The 18,281-nt window shown below is 38.0% G+C and overlaps 1 protein-coding gene across 1 annotated transcript in view; it reads left to right on the top strand.

Annotated features, from left to right (window-relative positions):
* The first annotated feature begins 296 nt into the window (after nucleotides 1-296).
* The window catches only part of TPPP (tubulin polymerization promoting protein), a 141,532-nt gene continuing 123,547 nt past the window's right edge, over nucleotides 297-18,281 (top strand). The window contains exon 1 of the mRNA XM_072605313.1: nucleotides 297-445. The gene's annotated coding sequence lies outside the window, so the exon portion shown is untranslated. The remainder of the gene's footprint in view (nucleotides 446-18,281) is intronic.

Raw genomic sequence — 18,281 nt, 5'->3', positions numbered from 1 at the left:
CTTCAACCCTGCACACCTGAGAGAGGCCCGGGGAGTGAGCGTCCCCAGACCTGCCAGCCCAGCGACACGCCAGACCGGCCCCAGTCCTCCGCCCGGGCCATTTAAGGGAGAGGCAGAGGCCGTCGCCGTCGGCTCCGGGGGGCTGCGGAGCTCTCGCTTGCGCTCCCCCTGCAGAGCCCGAGCAGGGAAGGGGGCGGGGCGGGGAGCCGTTTCACTCAATGAGGAAAGTGGGTGGGGGACCGAGGCGGTGGCCAGAGGCCAATGGGCGAGGGGGGGCGGGGCATTGCGGTGTTGAGGCGGGGCTCGGGCCCCGGCGGTGGCGGCTGGGCCACTGGGCAGAGTCGGGGAGCTGCAGCCGGGTCTGCTCCGGGGTGTCGGGTGGCCCCAGAGGACTAGGAGGTGGAGGAGGAGGCGCCGCTGCTCCTGTCGCTGCTTTCCCCAGTGGGTAAGTGGGCACGACGCGACCCTAGAGGGCGGCGACAGGTCCGGCCGGAGCTTGAGTCTCCTCTACTGGGAGCGTCCTTTCGGGAGGACGAGACGGGGTGCTGTCCTCCGCGGTTCTGACCCCAGGGGCCCCCTCCTCAGGGTCTCTCCCCTTTATGCACCGTGCATGCACACCGTGCACCCGCTCGCGCCCAAGCACAGCCTGCACCCTTCTCCTTGGCACCTGCGCCAGATGGAGGATGGTGCATTGGCCAACCCTGCTGATCTGAGGCTGCGTAGTTGTGGGGGAAGGTGTGCTGCGGGGTCCCTGTTACCGCAGGCAGGGAAATTGGGGTGGGGCGGGGGGAGTGTTGATGAGCGAAGTCTTCTTCCCTCCGAGCAGCGGCCACCTAGAGGGGCCTGAACACTGCACCTGAACCTGTCTGCGCTCCGAGAGCACCTTTAGTCCCCCCAGGGCTCGAGTACCCTGAGCTGGGAGCGATGCCATTATCACCCTTCAGGCTGAGGCGCCTTATCTAAAGAAGCCGTAGCTTCCCAGGCGCTGCGGGAAGGGTGCAGAAGATCCTGGGGTTCTACATCATCCCTTCTTTCTTCTCTTCCTCACCTCCCCCACTCCTCAACCTGACACTGACCCTGTTCCATCCTTCAAAAAGGGCCCCAGCCGGGCTTTCCTTCTTTTTGAGCCTGAAAAGCTGGTGGTGTAGGCAGGGAGACTACGACAGCCAGAGGCTCCTGAGCTGGAAATTGGGGGTGAGGGTGAGGGTGAGGGTGAGGGCTGATTGAAGGGTGTGTGTGGATGGACTGCTAATCGGTGCTCTGGTGTTCACTGTATGGCCAGGGGAGAAGGACTAGGGATGGTTAGGAGCGAGAGAGCTTGGGGGAATTCAGGGTGCCTGCGGGCCCAGACGTCTGTTCTTGGGGAAATTAAATAATTAAAAAAATCAAATGAAGCTCCATCCCTGTAACCCTTGTAACGAGTTCTGAGTCTTTCTTCCCATCTTTATGCAAATGCAATTCAGTCTTGGTGTAGGCACTACCCTTTATGGCCCCTATCACATGGAATAATTCTGCTCATAAAAATCCTGCGGTAGCTGGTTATAATGGAGAAGCAATAAAAGCGTTTTCTCCCATTCCAGGCTATATTCCAAAGTTAAAACATAACTGTCAATCAATTAACAAAAGTTGATTGCACTTTCTCTAAGAGATAGACTCTGTCGAGTTAAGTAACCTAAGGATTTCAGAGCCTCAAGTTCTCCTGAATGACAAAAATGGGTCATTTTGTGTCCCTGCAACCTCGGGATGAATAGGGATCTTTTGGCCTAATTTGTGAAGGTTCATTTTGTGAAAAGAGACTTTCCACTGGCTTCAATGAATTTTCTCTAGAGCAAATTGCTTTCCCTCCCCGCACCAGGATTATTATTCACAGTGTTGATGGGATTGATTTTATCATATGTAAATCACCAAATTTTCCCCTGAAGAAGTTTTTGCCTTATCTCAATTTGTTTCCACATAAATCTGTGAGCAAAATTCAGAGTGTATGCTACCCAAGAAAATAATTTTTTACAGGGTTTCTATAACAAGGATTAAAATTTGAGCATTTTTATGTCATTAAAAGCTTCTCTCCTGTACTTCAAACTGATGGTTTGTTTGTTTTTTTAAAAGAGGCTAAGAATTCTGCATCTTCTGTCATATCTAAGCCTTCAAAGTCTGGTCAAAGTACAATATTATATAACTGTTATGTTTACATTTCTTCTATTTTAATTGTCTTTTTGGTATTCCCTTCTTACGGCTAAAGATATTTCAAAATAAGTTACAGCTGATATTCAGTTATTTGACATTTTCCCAGTGTTCAAGGTACTGTGGTAAATGAGCACCATGGGAATGCAAAGAAAAATAACACATGGGCCCTATCTTCACAGAGCTTCTAATCTAGTGGAGAAAGAAGATCTGTACACAGATAACTATAATGTGCAGCAGTATGAGAAAGATGCCACAAGGGGAGATCTGGGGAGGGAGAAATCACATCCAGCTGATTGTATGGATGGGGAATAATGAAGGGCTGCATGGAATCATGGATCATGGATCTCGGAATACTTGGTGTTTGACTAAAGTCTTGAAAGAGAGTCAGGATTTCAACCAGCAGTAATGGGAAGGAATGCCATGAATGCATTAAAGGATATAAATTATGTCTGACGTGTGGTTTGTTGGTGATCCACAATTCTGTTACTGCTACTGAAGCAATGAATGATGCACTACTTTCGTCTTCTTGAAACCTGTGGATTTTTCTGTGCACATTTACTGAACATTAAATTACCAAATGTTCATTGGAAGGTGGTCTGTGTTATCCAAAGAAATAGTACTGATTTCATTTTTGTTACTTCTTTTGTCAAAAGATAAAGACCTCTGAATGTTTTGTATATTTTCCCCCGTTTCTTTTTGTTTTCAGGAAGGCTCTACTGCAGTAGCTGCGTAAGCCATGTAGGTGCAGGTTTTCCTACATGCGATGGCTGTTATGTATTATCTTCTACTGCCTTAGAGCTGACAACACCCTTCAGTGGAAGAGGCAATTAAAATGGAGAGCATCTTCAGGGCAGAGACTTAACAATTATACCTAATTATAGCCAATGATTTTGATGTGTGACGATGTTGTCCCCAAGAGGATCAGATACAGAAGATTTCATTTAGTCTGTTCCAGATAGTTCTGGAGGGCAGGCAGTATTGTCGCATCTTAATATGTTTACCTTGTGCCTTCACTCCCATCACCCCCTCATCCCCTAAACCCTGGATGTTGTTTTAAAATATATATATTATATAAGTATGTAATTATATATAAATTCTATAAATGTTACATAAATATATTTTATATATTAAAATTCACTGTTTTACTGCCCCTGATAATAAATGATCCTGGACAGCTTTCTTTTACCATATTAACTTGAAGTATTACTGGGGAAGCTATATTGTTTTCATAACAGCCCCAGCAAACCCATCATGTAAAATTGGCAAAGCAACACTAGCCACCTGTGCCACCACCAGGGAGTGCCATCAATCAGAGGAAACAAGGCTCATTGAGAAAGCTTGCCTTAAGGAATTCTTTATTGGGACCTCTGAGCATCACTTGAGATGTATTTATTAATGTAGGGAAAAGGGTTCACTCGGAAGATGATTTAACTAGGAGAAGCAATTAAATTCAGTTTCAATTCAGTTTTATTAGCAGTTCTAACATGTTCCAGAGAAAGATGAAGAGACAGAGATGAAAATTCAAGGAGATACAAAGGTAAAAAATTTTAAAATCCTGCCTGGTAGGAACTTGCATTTCAGGGAAACAAAACATATGCAATAGATAAATAAGTAACAAGTAATTTGAGGAGAGGAATAACTCTAATAGAGGAGAGGGGGAATTTAAAGAGACTTCATAGAGGAGGTGGTAAATGAAGAAGAAAGATGTGGTATAATTTTAAGAGACTACTACTATATTTGGAGTCAGAAGACCTGGGTTTCTGCCCCAATTCTGCTGCTTTTTTAATTTATGTGATCTTAAACAAATTATTCAGTTTTTCTGAGACCCACTTTCCTCACCTGTAAAATGACAAAGTTAACCTGAATGATGTCTAAGGTTTCTTCCAGCTTTGACATTCTATGATTATAGAATCAAAAAGAATAAAAAGATATATATGTACATGAATATACATATGTAAACATATCTGTAGCCAAAAATTGTAAATATAATTTATTCTTGTGATAGATTACCAGTTTTTTTTGTTTCTGACAACCAAAAACAAATCTATTATTTTAAAAAGAATTGTCCTAAGCATATAAGAAATTGTTCATTTCTAGAGTTATATAACAAGCTAACTGGTTTCTCAATTTCTATATAAATTTCTGGTTTCTTTCAAATGATTTCACATCCAGTCCACCAAACCCTTTACTGTATGTACTAGGTACTTAAATTGTGCTAGCCTCTGGGCATACAAAGACAAAAAGTAGAACAAACCTTGCGCTCGAAGAGTTCACATTCTTCTCCTATAGTAAAATCAATCAAAGATTGATATCGTTGGAGTATCCACTTCTGGAGAAACCAGAGTGCCTGGTTTCCTTGTTCTTAAGAAACTTGGAGTCTAGTTGAGGAGAAAAGACAGACACACATTGAAAAAAATGGCAATTCAAGACAATATGTCCCAGATATTGAGACAATTACAGATAATAGGAGTTCAGAGGAGGGAGAAAACATGGAAATCAATTTCCTTAGATTTTTTTTGAGGAAATTGGGGTTAAGTGACTTGCCTAGGGTCACACAGCTATTAAGTATCTGAGGACCAGGCAGAGGTCTTCTTCAAGCAGGGCTGGTGCTCCATCTACTGCACCACCAAGCTGCACCAGTTTCCTTGAATTTTACTGACTACATAACTTAGTTCTCTCTTAGCTTCTAAAATTGATAATCATGACATATCATAAATTATAGATTGATATTTAATTTTTAAATGCTCAGATAAGACCTTCCTTTTGAGCAAGAATATAACATACTTCAATATAATGAATATGAGGGAAAAGTAAAAAGGGGAAAGAAAATCTAGAAAGGGGAAGAAAATTTTCACTTTTCTACATATTCAGTTCTTGCCTAATGACCACATCACCTAAGCCTTTCTTTTTACCATTGGACATTCTGGGATAAGGCATTATAGTAAATTTTGCTTTAAAAAAAATACATATGGAGAAGGACTGATTCAAATCTTTTTTGCGAGCTCCAGAGGAAAAAGTTGGATGGCCTTTCTTCCATGATTCCGTATTTTCTTATTTAGGTGCATTTACAATTTCATCAGTTTTAATTACTCTCCCCTCCATGTATTCTTATTGTATATGCTTGTTATCCATGTTTTTTCTAATATTCCATAAAGAATATGCCCAATATACTAGAGGCCTTCCTTTCACTCTTTTAATGTCTCTTTATGGACAGGGATGGTGTCTCATATTTCTTTATGTCTCTTAGTGTACCAGGCATGCTGCCTTGAGTATATATTTAAATTCATTTTAAAGGAACAAATAATACTTAGTACTCAAAAAATAAGAAGATATTTCTCCATGGCTTCTCCTTTGATCTCTTTTGTTCCTGCAAATTTAATTATTACTTCTGTGGAGAAGATTCCCAATTCTATGCATACAGTAGAGTTCAGCACTGAAGGTGAAAATAGTTTAAAATACCATTGAAAATCTCTTAAGCTGTATACATATGTAGCAGCACAATTAGTATCTTTAAACTATTATAGCTGGAACTGAATTGTGGGGGTATTTACATATGCGTTTATTTTATTCTGAACTTAAGAAATAAAACAAGCATTTCCATAACAGAATATGAAAAAAAAATTATTGCACATAAAACTCCAACTCTATTATGTACAGCTTGCTATTCTTTTAAAATATGTAACTTTTTTTCTTCCCTTCTCCCACCCCACCCTAGAGATGACTGTCACTTGACACAAATATATGTATGTGTATATATATATATATATGAGAGTGTGTATATATGTATATATATGTGTATATCATTGTATATATACTTCTATATATCAATTCTTTCTCAGGATGAAGTAGCATCTTCCTTCATAAGTCCATTGTAGTTAATTTGAGTATTTATAATAATCAAAATGACGTAGTCATTCAAAGTTCTTCTTAAAACAATATTACTGTTTCCATATGCAACATTCTCTTGGTTTTGTTCATTTCACTTTTCATTATTTCATGCAAGTCTATCTATGTTTTTCTAAAATCTTGGAGCTCATAGCACAGTGGTATTCTATCATAATTATATATCACAACTTGCAGTCTTTTTAAAAGAAAATTATCTGTATCAGAGAAGAGATGGCTTTAAATGGTTACTATGGTAACAATTCCATTCAAATTATATTTTTTACTTTACTCAGGGAAATTATTGAACTAGAGAAAGGCAGGAACCAGAACTTCTACTCATATAGAAGTAAACAAAATTAGATAAAGATTTATGTGGTCAGAAGACTGACAGTTAGGGGAAAATACTTTTAAAAGAAAATACTTTACACTAAGTGAGATTAATATCAGAGGACGACCATACAACCATATAATTGTTTCTTTTTCTTGCTTCACCATAAGGTGAAGGAAAACACAAAGAGGTCAAAAGAGACCCCACTAGGTACCTCCTAGGTGACCAGAGGAACTCTAAAAAGAAAAAAAGGCCAACCAAGGCTGTCTTTTCTTGTCTCTTCCAGAGCAAACAGAAGCAATAGTCTCTGTGGCTATGATGAAAAAGAGAGTCTAGAATTTAGCAAGTGGTGAGATTTAGCAGGATGCTTGCACTATGAGAGCTATGGTAGAAATGAGAACCACTGAGGGAACAGAAATTCACATCTCTCAACTCAAATCTCTATGTTTTCATTGAATGGTGAGAGACACCTGTGTATTTTTTTTCTTATTAAATTTGGGCAAGTTAAATCTGTGGATGATACACATATGATAAGACCCTATTGTATAGCCCCAATCTCTCTCCTGAGAAATAATTCCACATTTCCAATTATTCGATGGATATTTCCACCAGTGTATCCTGCCAACATATGCAACTCAACATATCCAAAGCAAAATTAATTATCTTCCGCATATTCCTGCTCCTCTTATAAATTTGAGTAGAGTAACACTACTTTCCCAGTTAACCAAATTCAAAATCTGGAGCCACTGATCATTCTTTCTTTTCTCTCTCATTTCCTACCTGCCACTATTTACCAAGTCCATTTTATTCTCCCCTCATAATATCTCTTGCATCTAACCCTTTCTCTTTACTTTGCCAACTACCCTAGTTCAGATTCCCATCATCGAATGACTTCATAACTACCCTAACTCCAGTCTTTCCCCCTCTTTAACTCTTCATTCAAACAGTTGCCAAAATAATCTCTTAGGTCTGCCCATGTTACTATCATAACCAAAAACCTTCCTATGCCTATAGCTCTATTGCCCCTACCATAAAATACACTAGCATTTTAGGCATTCTCCAATCAGGCTGCAGCCCACTTTTCCCATTTTATTTCCCATTGCTTCCATCCCCACACTCTATAATCTACACAGTCTATACTTTTTCAGGTCCCTAATCTCAGTTTACTACTTTCTGCCTCTGTGTATTCCCATGGATCATCCCTTATGCCTGAAATGCATTCCCTCTTCACTTTATGTTAAAATCATTCTCCTCCAAGGACCAACTCAGGTGCTGTCTTCTCCATGGTCCCTGCCCAGACACAAATATTATTCTCTCCATCCTTGAATTTTTTTAGAGCATTTTTGGGTCTTTCCTTTGCCTCAGTCATGCTCTTCCTTATGTGATGCTTACCTATTAATTTGTCTTAATTCACATATCTTCCTAAGGACAGAGACAGCATTGCTTTCCATCTTTATATGCCCAGAACTTAGCATGGTAGTACATGCTTGCATATAGTAGTCATTTTGAAGAATTAAATTGAATGACATATTGAATTTCATGCATTTTACTGATGTGTCATAGCTGTTTCTAGGATATCTAGCATTTCAGATTGATGTATTTTGTTGTTATTAGTCATGGTGATGGTGGTACTTTCTGGAAGCAGCTAAGATGGCAGAGTGGATAAAGCACTGGGCCTGAGTTGGGAAGATCTAATTTCAAATCCTGCCTCAGACCCTTACTAGCTGTGTGACCCTGGGAAAGTCACTTAACCACTGTCTTCATCAGTTTCCTCATCTGTAAGATGGAGGTGATAATAGTACCTCTGTCCCAGGGTTGTTGTAAGGATAAAATTAAATAATATTTGTAAAATACTTCATAAACCTAAAGACATTGTATAAATGTTTGATATTATGCAATGCAGTATAATAAACATTTATTAAGTACCTATTATTGCCAGACACTCTGCTAAGTACTGGAGATACAAATAAGGCAAAGAAAAACCATCCCTTTCCTCAATGAGCTTATCATCTAATCAGGAGAAAACAACCCATAAAACAAAATTGAAAAGGGAGGATGGGTCATGATGATGGTGGAGTAGACTCCAAGGACTGTAGCTGGTGGTAAAGGAAGAGTTGCCTGGGCTTCTGAATCCTCTTTGTGTAGAGGTTTAGAAAGAAGTTTTTTACTTCCCTGCCCCCTCCAGGCCTCCAGTCAGAGGAGTGAAGGCTACTGAGGGTATTGATGAGATGTGAATTATCAAAACTCATGTGGATTTTCATGATGATGAATTTCCTGATGAGAAACTTTTCCCCAGGGAGCAAGATGATGGCAGTATTATTATCTTTGATGTCATTTCAGTTAGTATTTAATCAGTTTTTACTACCTTAGCCTCCTCCCTTTTCTGATGTTCAAAAATACACTTACCTTTAGTCATAATTTCTGACAAAGTTACTCATTGGGATGTACCATCTTCACCAATCAAGGTATTAGTGTGTACATGTATTATATATATGTATATATATATGTGTGTATGTGTGTGTGTGTATACATATATAAACACACACACATACGCAGTACCTCCCTTTTCACAATTAACTTATGTATCAAGGCAAAAAAAACACAACAGAGGTTTCCTGCTAGAAGGAAACAAAATTAAGGTTTTAGGAGCCAAAACATATATTATGCTATCAGTATAATTTTTTCATAGGAGATCACCTTGGATCCTCATTCCAAACCTTTTGGCATTTCTTTTAGGTAGCTCAGTAAGCTGAGTTAATTTCATAGCCCATAGTGAGTTAGAAACAGTAAATAAGAAATTGGATACTATTAGAGACAGACAAGTTGAGGGACTTAAAGCAGAGGAGAAATTCAAAAACAATAACTGCCTGGGGTCATTTTATATAGGGACAAACAATCATATACGCCTTAATGCACCGAAAGTATGATTTGTTAATAGCATCTAATTCAACTGCTCCTTCCTCCATGATACCTTCCCTGATTTATCTTATTCTTGCCAGGAGTGATACCTCCTATGCCAAATCCTATAACATTTAGTGTGTACTGCTCATGTGGCATTTATCACATTATTAGTAGTATCATTGGTTGATATTTGTGTGTGTGTATGTATTTTCTCTACTTATTTTCTCTACTACACTGGAAGTATCTTGAGGACAGCGCTCAGGTTTTACGTGCATCTCTTGTCTTCCATGGTACTTTTTGTGCAATATGTGTTTTAGTATGTGTTGTTCAAATAATTGAATGTATCTTCTTCATCCTGTAGGAAAGGTGTTGTAAGTTAGAGGCTGTGTCTTGGGACCTGTGGCCAGATTGGAAACTGCCTAAAATGCTAGAGTAAGGAGTCTATATTTTATTGTAGGGGCAATAGGAAGTTTTTGGGAATAAGATAGTAACATGGTCAGACCTGAAGGATTATTTTGGCAGCTGTTTGAGGATATCTGCCTGAACCTCTAGTTTTTATGTATAACACAGAAGACTGAGCACTTAGGGATGGGTGCTGGTCACATGTGACCAGATTGTTCCTAGGATTCTTATCCAGAATTTGTTTTCTTTGAACCTGAGAAGGACTGAGAGTTTTTAAGTATGTTTTGATTAATGAGGGGAAGGAAACAAAAGAAATAGGCACTTTTATTTTAATTTTAAAAAATATTTAAACTTAGGGAATAAAGCAAACATTTCCATAACATAATACAATAAAAAAGATAATTGTACATGAAACTGCAAATCTACTATGTACAACCTGCTATTCCTTTCAAATATATAGCAAAATTATCATGTACATTTTTTTTCTTCCCACACCATCCCAGAGATGGCTACAATTAGACACAAATATGTATGTATGCAGACACATGTATATACATTTATACCCAAATATGTATATATACATGTGTATGTAAAATTATTCTATATGTACTGCTATTAGTTTTTCTCTGGATACAGATAGTATCTTTCTTCATATGTCCTTTATGGTTAATTTGGGTATTTATAATAGACAAAATAATTGTGAGCTCAATGATTTTAGAAAAACATGGAAAGACTTGTATGAAATAATGAAGACTGAAATGAGCAGAACTGAGAGAACATTGTACACAGTAACCGCAATGATAGCCATTTTCAAGGAAAATAAGCTGTCCTGCGGCATTAATGAGGAGAAGTTAGTTGTAGGTTTTTCATAGAGTTTGCCAGAATTACAGCAAAACTTCTCTCTAGTTGGACCTCAGTTCTTCATTCCCATTTTCAGTATTAGGATATGTACTTCGATCTATAGCTCCATTTTGGTATCTTGGGCTAATCTCTCCTGGTGTTGAGTTTTTTGCTACAATAAGGATGATGAACTTCAAAGAATGTAGCATATGTGGAATTGACATGAAGGCAAGTCATTATTTCCGTTATTTTCCTTGCTGCTCAGTCCATGAAATATTAGTTTTGTAAGATAATGACTGAGAGTTTAGCCACTTAAAGTTATGCCTTCCTCTTTCAGGATTAAGACAGAATACCTTGTTAAGGATAACTGGTTAGGGAAGGGAGGACAATATAGGATAACAGATGCAACCTGCTGTAAGAGAGAGATCACATGTTTGACTTGGAGTCATAAAGATCTGGCTCAAATAGCTCCTTAGACATTTATTTGTTGTGTGAGTATGCACAAATTACTTCACCTTTATCAGACTTAATTTTCTCATCTTGAAAATCTTTTTAAAAAATAATGCTTATATATGAATGCTATCGAATACTACTGTGTTGGTTAAAAAAATGACTTAAAGGGAAGGTTTTAGTGAATCCTGGAAGACTTGTATGAAGTTATGCAGAGTGAAGTAAGCAAAACAAGGAAAACAATTTAAAGAGTTACAACCTTTTAAAAAACATCTTTGACACACTTGAGAACTCTGACCACTGAAATTATCAACTACTATTTCAAAGGACTGATAAAACATGCCTCGTGCCAGAGAGGTGATGGACTCAAGATACAGAATGATACATACATTTTCAGACATGACTAATGCAGGAATTTGTTTTGCTTGTTTGTAACAAAAAGTTTGTTTTTCTTTTTATCTTCCTTAATGGACAGGGGAGGAAGCAAGGTAACAGAGAGAGAATATAAATTCTTGTTAACCAAATAAATAAATAAAACATAAAAATAATGCATCAAGCACCTATTTCATGAGATTGTTGTGACACTCAAATGAAATTATGGAAGAAAAGCACTTCACAAACCTTCAAGCCTTATGTAAATGTCAGTTTAAAAAAAGTACAAAATGCCTCAAACAAGGTGGACAAATGTTCACATAAAAAGATGGAGCTTCTGGAGGACAACACCCCTGGGACAATGACATCTAGCCAAAAGTATATTGAGTGACAAAGGGCAATCATAATAGTTGGCAGTTAGAGTCTAAGTTCCTTATGAGTAGTGATTGTTTCCTTCATTTTGCTTATATCCCAAGTACCTTGCATTGTACCTGGCACATAGTAGGACTTAAAATTCCTTCCTGATTGTCAGTTGATATAGCTTTTTATGATTTTCAAAGTGTTCTACATATATTATCTTATTCAGTCTTCTTATTAGCACTGTGAGTTAGATATTTATTATAAGACTTGTTTTGTAAGAATCTGAGGCGCAGGGAGATGTGAGGGACTTGCCCCCAACCACACAACTTGCAAGTCTTTGAGATAGGATTTGAGTCCAAATCTCTGGCAACTCTTTAAGACCAGTTTTTCACCAAAATGCAAAACACATTCAGGGATGAGTACTTGGGGACTGCTTTATGGAAGTACTGGCTTATTCTATCACTTACAACTGAAAAGCTTTGCAACCCAAGCTACCTAATAACATAGCCTGCTTGAATAAAAATATGAAGAGAAAAAAAATCAGTTTTGCTGCTTAGGTAGAGATTGAATAGGAGGAGGAAGAAATTCAGAAAAGACAGGGAGAGAGAAGAGAAGAGGCTGGTCCAGAGAGAAGAGGAAGCCCTGAGAACTAGAACAATGTAACTGGGGAGAAGGGCAGTCAGAGAAGGGAAATGGGAGAGGTGGCATTGAGAGAGGCCACAGCATCATTATCCCAACTGTCTGCCAGCTGAAACTCCTCCCAGAGATCCTGATGTCATTGTTGCCCCTGGGCCAGGTTGGTTTTCACCCATTTTAGTATATTGTCTGGTTTCATGGCAACTGATAAATATCTAAGACATATGATAAATACCCTACTTTGTAACCCATCCAAATCCATAAAAACAGATATAAATCCATGAAAAATGGCACCTCTAGAGTAATGTATTGCCTTTATGAGACATTTATTTTTGTGAATAACTTCATAATCAATGTAACGTTAGAGAAGAAGCACTGACTTGGGAGTCAGAGCACATAGGTTTGCATCTCAGTTCTACCACTTAGAAGTTGCATGACCTGGAATGAGTCATTTAAGTGCTCTGAACCTCATTTTCCTCATCTGGAAAATGGGGAAAATACTTGTGTTACTCACGTCACCAAGTTATGACAAAAAATATTTTGTAAACCCTCAAAATGATATGTAAACACAAGCTGTTATCGATGGAAATCCACTTGAGGCACCCTGATAGTAATCACATTTGTAATAAACATATTAGTAGAATTGTCTTTTTTAAAGTTCAAACAGAACACAACTGATGTGAAAATGTGTTTAATAGGAATGTATATGTAGAGCCCCTATACGATTGCATGCCATCTTGGGAAGGGAGGAGAGGGAAAGGGAGAAAATTTAAAGCTTATGGAAGTGAATGTTGAAAACTGAAAACAAAAAACTAATAAATTTGGGGAAAAAGTAAAGTTCAAACAGAGATCTCAGAATTAGAAGAGGCCCTTTAGTATAAACCCTACCTGAAAAGAATCCTCTCTATAACATGCTAGACATACCCCTTGTAAAACCAAAATTAAAAAATTTTAGTCATGGGCAGACAAGCAGCCTAAATAATTCTTGGGGCAAGCCTGTGAGATTCTTTCTGGGGAAGTTACAATGGAAGGAGGAAAACAGGGCAGGACTGGGCCTGGCTGAAAAGAAGCGGTATCACCTCTACTTGGCAGCTTCCTGTTTTAACTGTCTTTTCTTTCCTAACTAGATGTCAAAGTCTCTCATTTCTGTGCTCTGTGTGTCCTATGAATTTGGTACATGGGCCAAAACCCCAATTATCCCCCCGCGAGTTATGACTATGTGAAGTGAAAGTGCTATTTTTTTCTTTTTAATATTTTAATAATAAGTTGTACCGGTGCCATTTCTAGAAATCACCCTCACCAGACATGTACCCAAAATACCGCACCCCCCCCCCTTATAACTGAGAAAACAGTTAATCAAAGTCAAGGCACACAGTGTCTGACATTGTTTCAATATTCTGCACTTCTAATTCCCCATCTCTCAATAAACTTTCTTTTGGGTATAGATTGCCATTACAAACACTCAGCATTCAGATTTTTCTAGTTTTTCTTTTTTATTTACATCATTGTAGTTATTTATGTTATCCACCTTTTGGAGTTCAGTCCAAAAGGCTTTAGAAATGGAGGGAAAAATGAGTGGGAGAGCCTACAGGTCAAACAATCTTTCCTGGGTTCGCCTAAGCTCCAAGGGGATTTGATGCTTGATCTAAAGGCAAATGGCCCAGATTACTGATGACCATGACCTTGGAGAAAAAGGATTAATGGATAGGAGACGGAAAGGTCAAAGCCAAGAATAAGACACGTTGGACTGGGGATTTTGTCCCTGGAGGACAGGTAGAAAATTGTAGATGTCAGAACCAGAATAGCATCCTTGCCAGAGTCTATATGCTGTACTTTGCCATCAAGAGTTAATCTGAGGGTGGACAGGCTCTCCACTCCCTGATGCCTTGGGTCAGCTGGGGAGCCAGGGACAAACATTCCAGAGCCTGTGAGTAAACCTCTGAGATGCAGGAATGCAGTTGTTGGTTAGACCACCTCTGAGGTTTCCCGGTGGAGGTAACTCCCTCATTATCTACCCATTCACTCCTTTGTTTTACTTATTATTTGATGGAGATATGGACAAGAGGGGGAGCCAGCCACTGCTCGGGTCTTCTTTCCTCCCTCTTGCAGAAGCAAATTGTGGCCATTTAAAAAATGGCTAGCTCAGTGCATGATGTTGCTTTCAGTGTTTTTGCAATGCACAATATGTGACATGTATTAAATTCTAAATGACCCTTTAAATCTGAGTCAATTCTTCTTACTTGAATGCTATTAGTGAGGCTGGAAACAGAGTGAGTACAAATCCAGAAGGGAAGTGGAGTTAAAGTACCATAAACACAATTAAAAGGTATCATAAACACAGTTTGGATTTACTTGTGCCAACTGGCTGGGGGTTTGAGCTACATAGTTACATGAGATTACAATGTATTAGAGAGAGAGAAAGAATAACATTGGAGGCTAGATTCCTATTGATTCACGTACCACCAAGAAGTTCCAGGCTGCTAATGGGTAAAGTGATTTTCAAACCAGTAGCTGCAACAATTCTTTTTGACATGCTGGGGTTTTAAAAGAATCCTCCACCCTACCCCATGAGGAAGGAGTGAATTGAAAGAGCCACACCTACGTAGAAAAAGAGAATTCTCCGCGGCCACCACCTTAGCAAATAAAGATAACAATATTTACATAATATTTACTATATACTAGGCACTGGGCTAAGTGCTTTGCAATTGTTATCTTGTTTGAACCTCATAATAACCCTGTGAGGCAGATGCTATTGTTATTCCCATTTTACAGAGGGGGAAACTGAGGTTAAGTGATGTGATCATGGTCACACAGCTAGTGTCTGAAGCTGGATTTGAACCTATGTTCCTGACTCCAGACTTGGTGCTGTATTTACTGCACCATCCAGTAACCCATGGACATCTTAGCTTCCATAGCTTAGCCAGCACTACCTGTTGCTTGTGTGTATGTGTATTGCATGTATATAGTTATTCTAGATCTGCTTACTTCAATTTGTGAACTACTATTTACCATTTCTTACATCAGAGCATTATTTCACAATATTAATATATCATATTTTGTTCAACCATTCACCACTAGATATGAGAACTGACTTCTCCCACTTTTTTTTTAATAAAAAGACTAATTCTATTATTTTGGTATATATTAAGGCTTATCTCCACTTTGCATTGTTGCTCTGCCTGGTTTCAGCCCTCTCAGGATAAGCTCATAGCTTCTAAACTCACCACCATGCTACTAACTCAAGCCTTAATTGATTCCACTCTTCTCAACTTCCTTTCTTTTCCCCTCTGTTGGGAAGGCTGGAGGGCAGAGTACCAAACTTCTCACAATGCCTTCCTATAATTTATAAAAGGCAGAAGCTGGACTCTTAGCTTGTTCCACTTTGAATCTGTTGCTGTGCCTGGTTTCAACTCCATGGAACAAGATGGCCCCTGATGTGTGTTTCTCCCTCTTCATCCCCTTTCCTGTCTCCTTTTGTGTGTTGTCTCCCCTTTAGATTATAAGCTTCTGAAAGACAGGGACTGTCCTTTTTTTTTTTACTTTATTTTATTCTGAACTTAAGAAATAAAACAAGCATTTCCATAACTAAGTGGAATAGAAAAACAGGAATGCACCTGAAAATGCAGATCCATATTTACAACTTGCTGCTCTTTTCAAATAGACAACAAAGTGATCATGTAACTCTTTCCTCCTCTCCACCCCCAAATTTTGAGATGGCTACCATTAGACATAAATCTGTATGCCATAAATCTGTATATGTGTGTGTGTGCATGTGTGTGTGTGTGTGTGTGTGTGTGTGTGTGTGTACACATATACATACACACATATATACAAGTCAGATCTTTTTCTGGCTACAAACTGCATCTTCCTTCATAGGATCTTTGTGGTTCATTTGGGTATTTATAATAGAATGACATGCTCACTCAAAATTGTTCTTAAACAACACCACTGTTACTATATACAATTGTTTCTTGGTTATACTCATTTCATTCTTCATTAGTCTGCACTTTTCTAAAATTATTGAGCTTGTCATTTCTTATAGCAGAGTAATCATCCACCATTAAATATGCCACAATTGTTACCACAATGTTATACCACGTTCCCTGATTAATGGGCCTCCCCACAGTTTCCAGTTCTTTGCCACCACAAAAAACCCTGCTATAAATATTTTAGAATGTATAGGTTCTTTTCCCTTTTCCCTAATCAACTTGGGAAACAGGACTAATAGTGGTATTGATAGGTCAAAAGGTATAGGCAAGACAGTCTTTTCAGTATTTTTATTCTCAGTGCTTAGCATAGTGCCTAGCATTAATTAATATTATTGGATTGGAATGGGTTATCATTGACTTTGATGTTCTTGTTGCATCACTGTTTTATGAACAGTTCAGTCACTTTTTTTTGTTTTATTTTAAAATGTCTTCCACAGTGATTTAACTAATCCATAATTCTACAAAAGCGTATTATTACATTTGTTTTCCTCAGCTCTTTCAAAAATAACTATTTTCATCTTCTGGCATTATTCCAAATTTTGCTAGTTTGGAGGTAAGATATCAGAGTTGTTATAATTTGTATTTCTTTTATTAGTAATTTGGAGCACTCTTTCATGTGTTTGGAGTTTGTTATTCTTTTGAAAACTGTTTATCTTGTTTGACTAATCACACATTGGGGAATAGATGTTGGTCTTGTACATCTGTTTTATTTGTGACTTTTTCTATTTTTAGGAACTTGTTGTAGTATTGTATAAGATGCCAGTCTAAAGTTATTTTCTGCTATCTGCTTTTGAAATTTCTTTTTTTTTAACCCATTGAATTTTATATTTTCAAATTTATTTTTAGTTTTCAATATTCACTTTTATAAGATTTTGAGTTCCAATCTGATATAAACTATACATATATAATTACATTAAATAGATATCCACATTAGTCATGTTGTGAAAAAAATGGAGAAAATAATATCCTTCAATCTACATTCAGACTCCATATTTCTCTCTCTGGATTCCATTATCCATTATCCACTAGCATTTTCCATCATTAATTTTTTTGGAGTTGTCTTAGATTATTGTATTGCTGCAAAGGGCCTCAGTCTGTCAAAGTTGATCATTGAACAATGTTGCTGTTGCTATGTACAATGTTCTTCTGGTTCTGTTTCACTTCACTCAGCATCAGTTCATGTAAGTTTTTCCAGATTTTTCTGAAATCTGTCTGCTCATCATTTCATATAGAAGAATAGCATTCTATTACATTTATATACCATAACTTGTTTAGCCATTCCCTAGTTGATGTGATCCCCTCAGTTTCTAATTCTTGGCCACCCTAAAAAAGAGCTTTTATAGACTAATACTTGACACCATACACAAGAATAAAATCCAAATGAGTACACGATCTACATATAAAGATTGATACTATGGACAAATTGGTGGAGCAAGGAATAGCGTATCAGATTTATGGAGAAGTGAAGAATTTTTGACCAAAGAAGAGATAGAAAGCATTATGAAGTGCAAGATGGGTAATTTTGATTACATTAAACTGAAAAGTTTTTGCACAACCAAGCCCAGTTTTTACAACCAAAATTCAGAGGAATGTAGAAAACTGGGAAAAAATTTTTACAGCTAATGTCAGTGATAAAGGTCTCATTTCTAGAATATATAGTGAACTGAGTCAAATGTACAAAAATACAAGTCATTTCCCAATTAATAAATGGTCAAAGGATATGAACAGGCAATTTTCAGAGGAAGAAATTAAAGATATCTATAGTCATATGAAAAAATGCTCTAAATCACTTTTGATTAGAGAGATGCAAATCAAAACAACTCTGAGGTACCATATCACACCTATCAGATTGGCAAACATGACAGAACAGGAAGATGATAAATGTTGGAGAGGATGTGGGAGAGTTGGAACACTAATACATGGTTGGTGAAGCT

Source organism: Notamacropus eugenii, chromosome 4, assembly GCF_028372415.1.
Source record: "Notamacropus eugenii isolate mMacEug1 chromosome 4, mMacEug1.pri_v2, whole genome shotgun sequence".
NCBI lineage: Eukaryota > Metazoa > Chordata > Mammalia > Diprotodontia > Macropodidae > Notamacropus > Notamacropus eugenii.
This window is presented reverse-complemented; position numbering and strand designations above follow the sequence as displayed.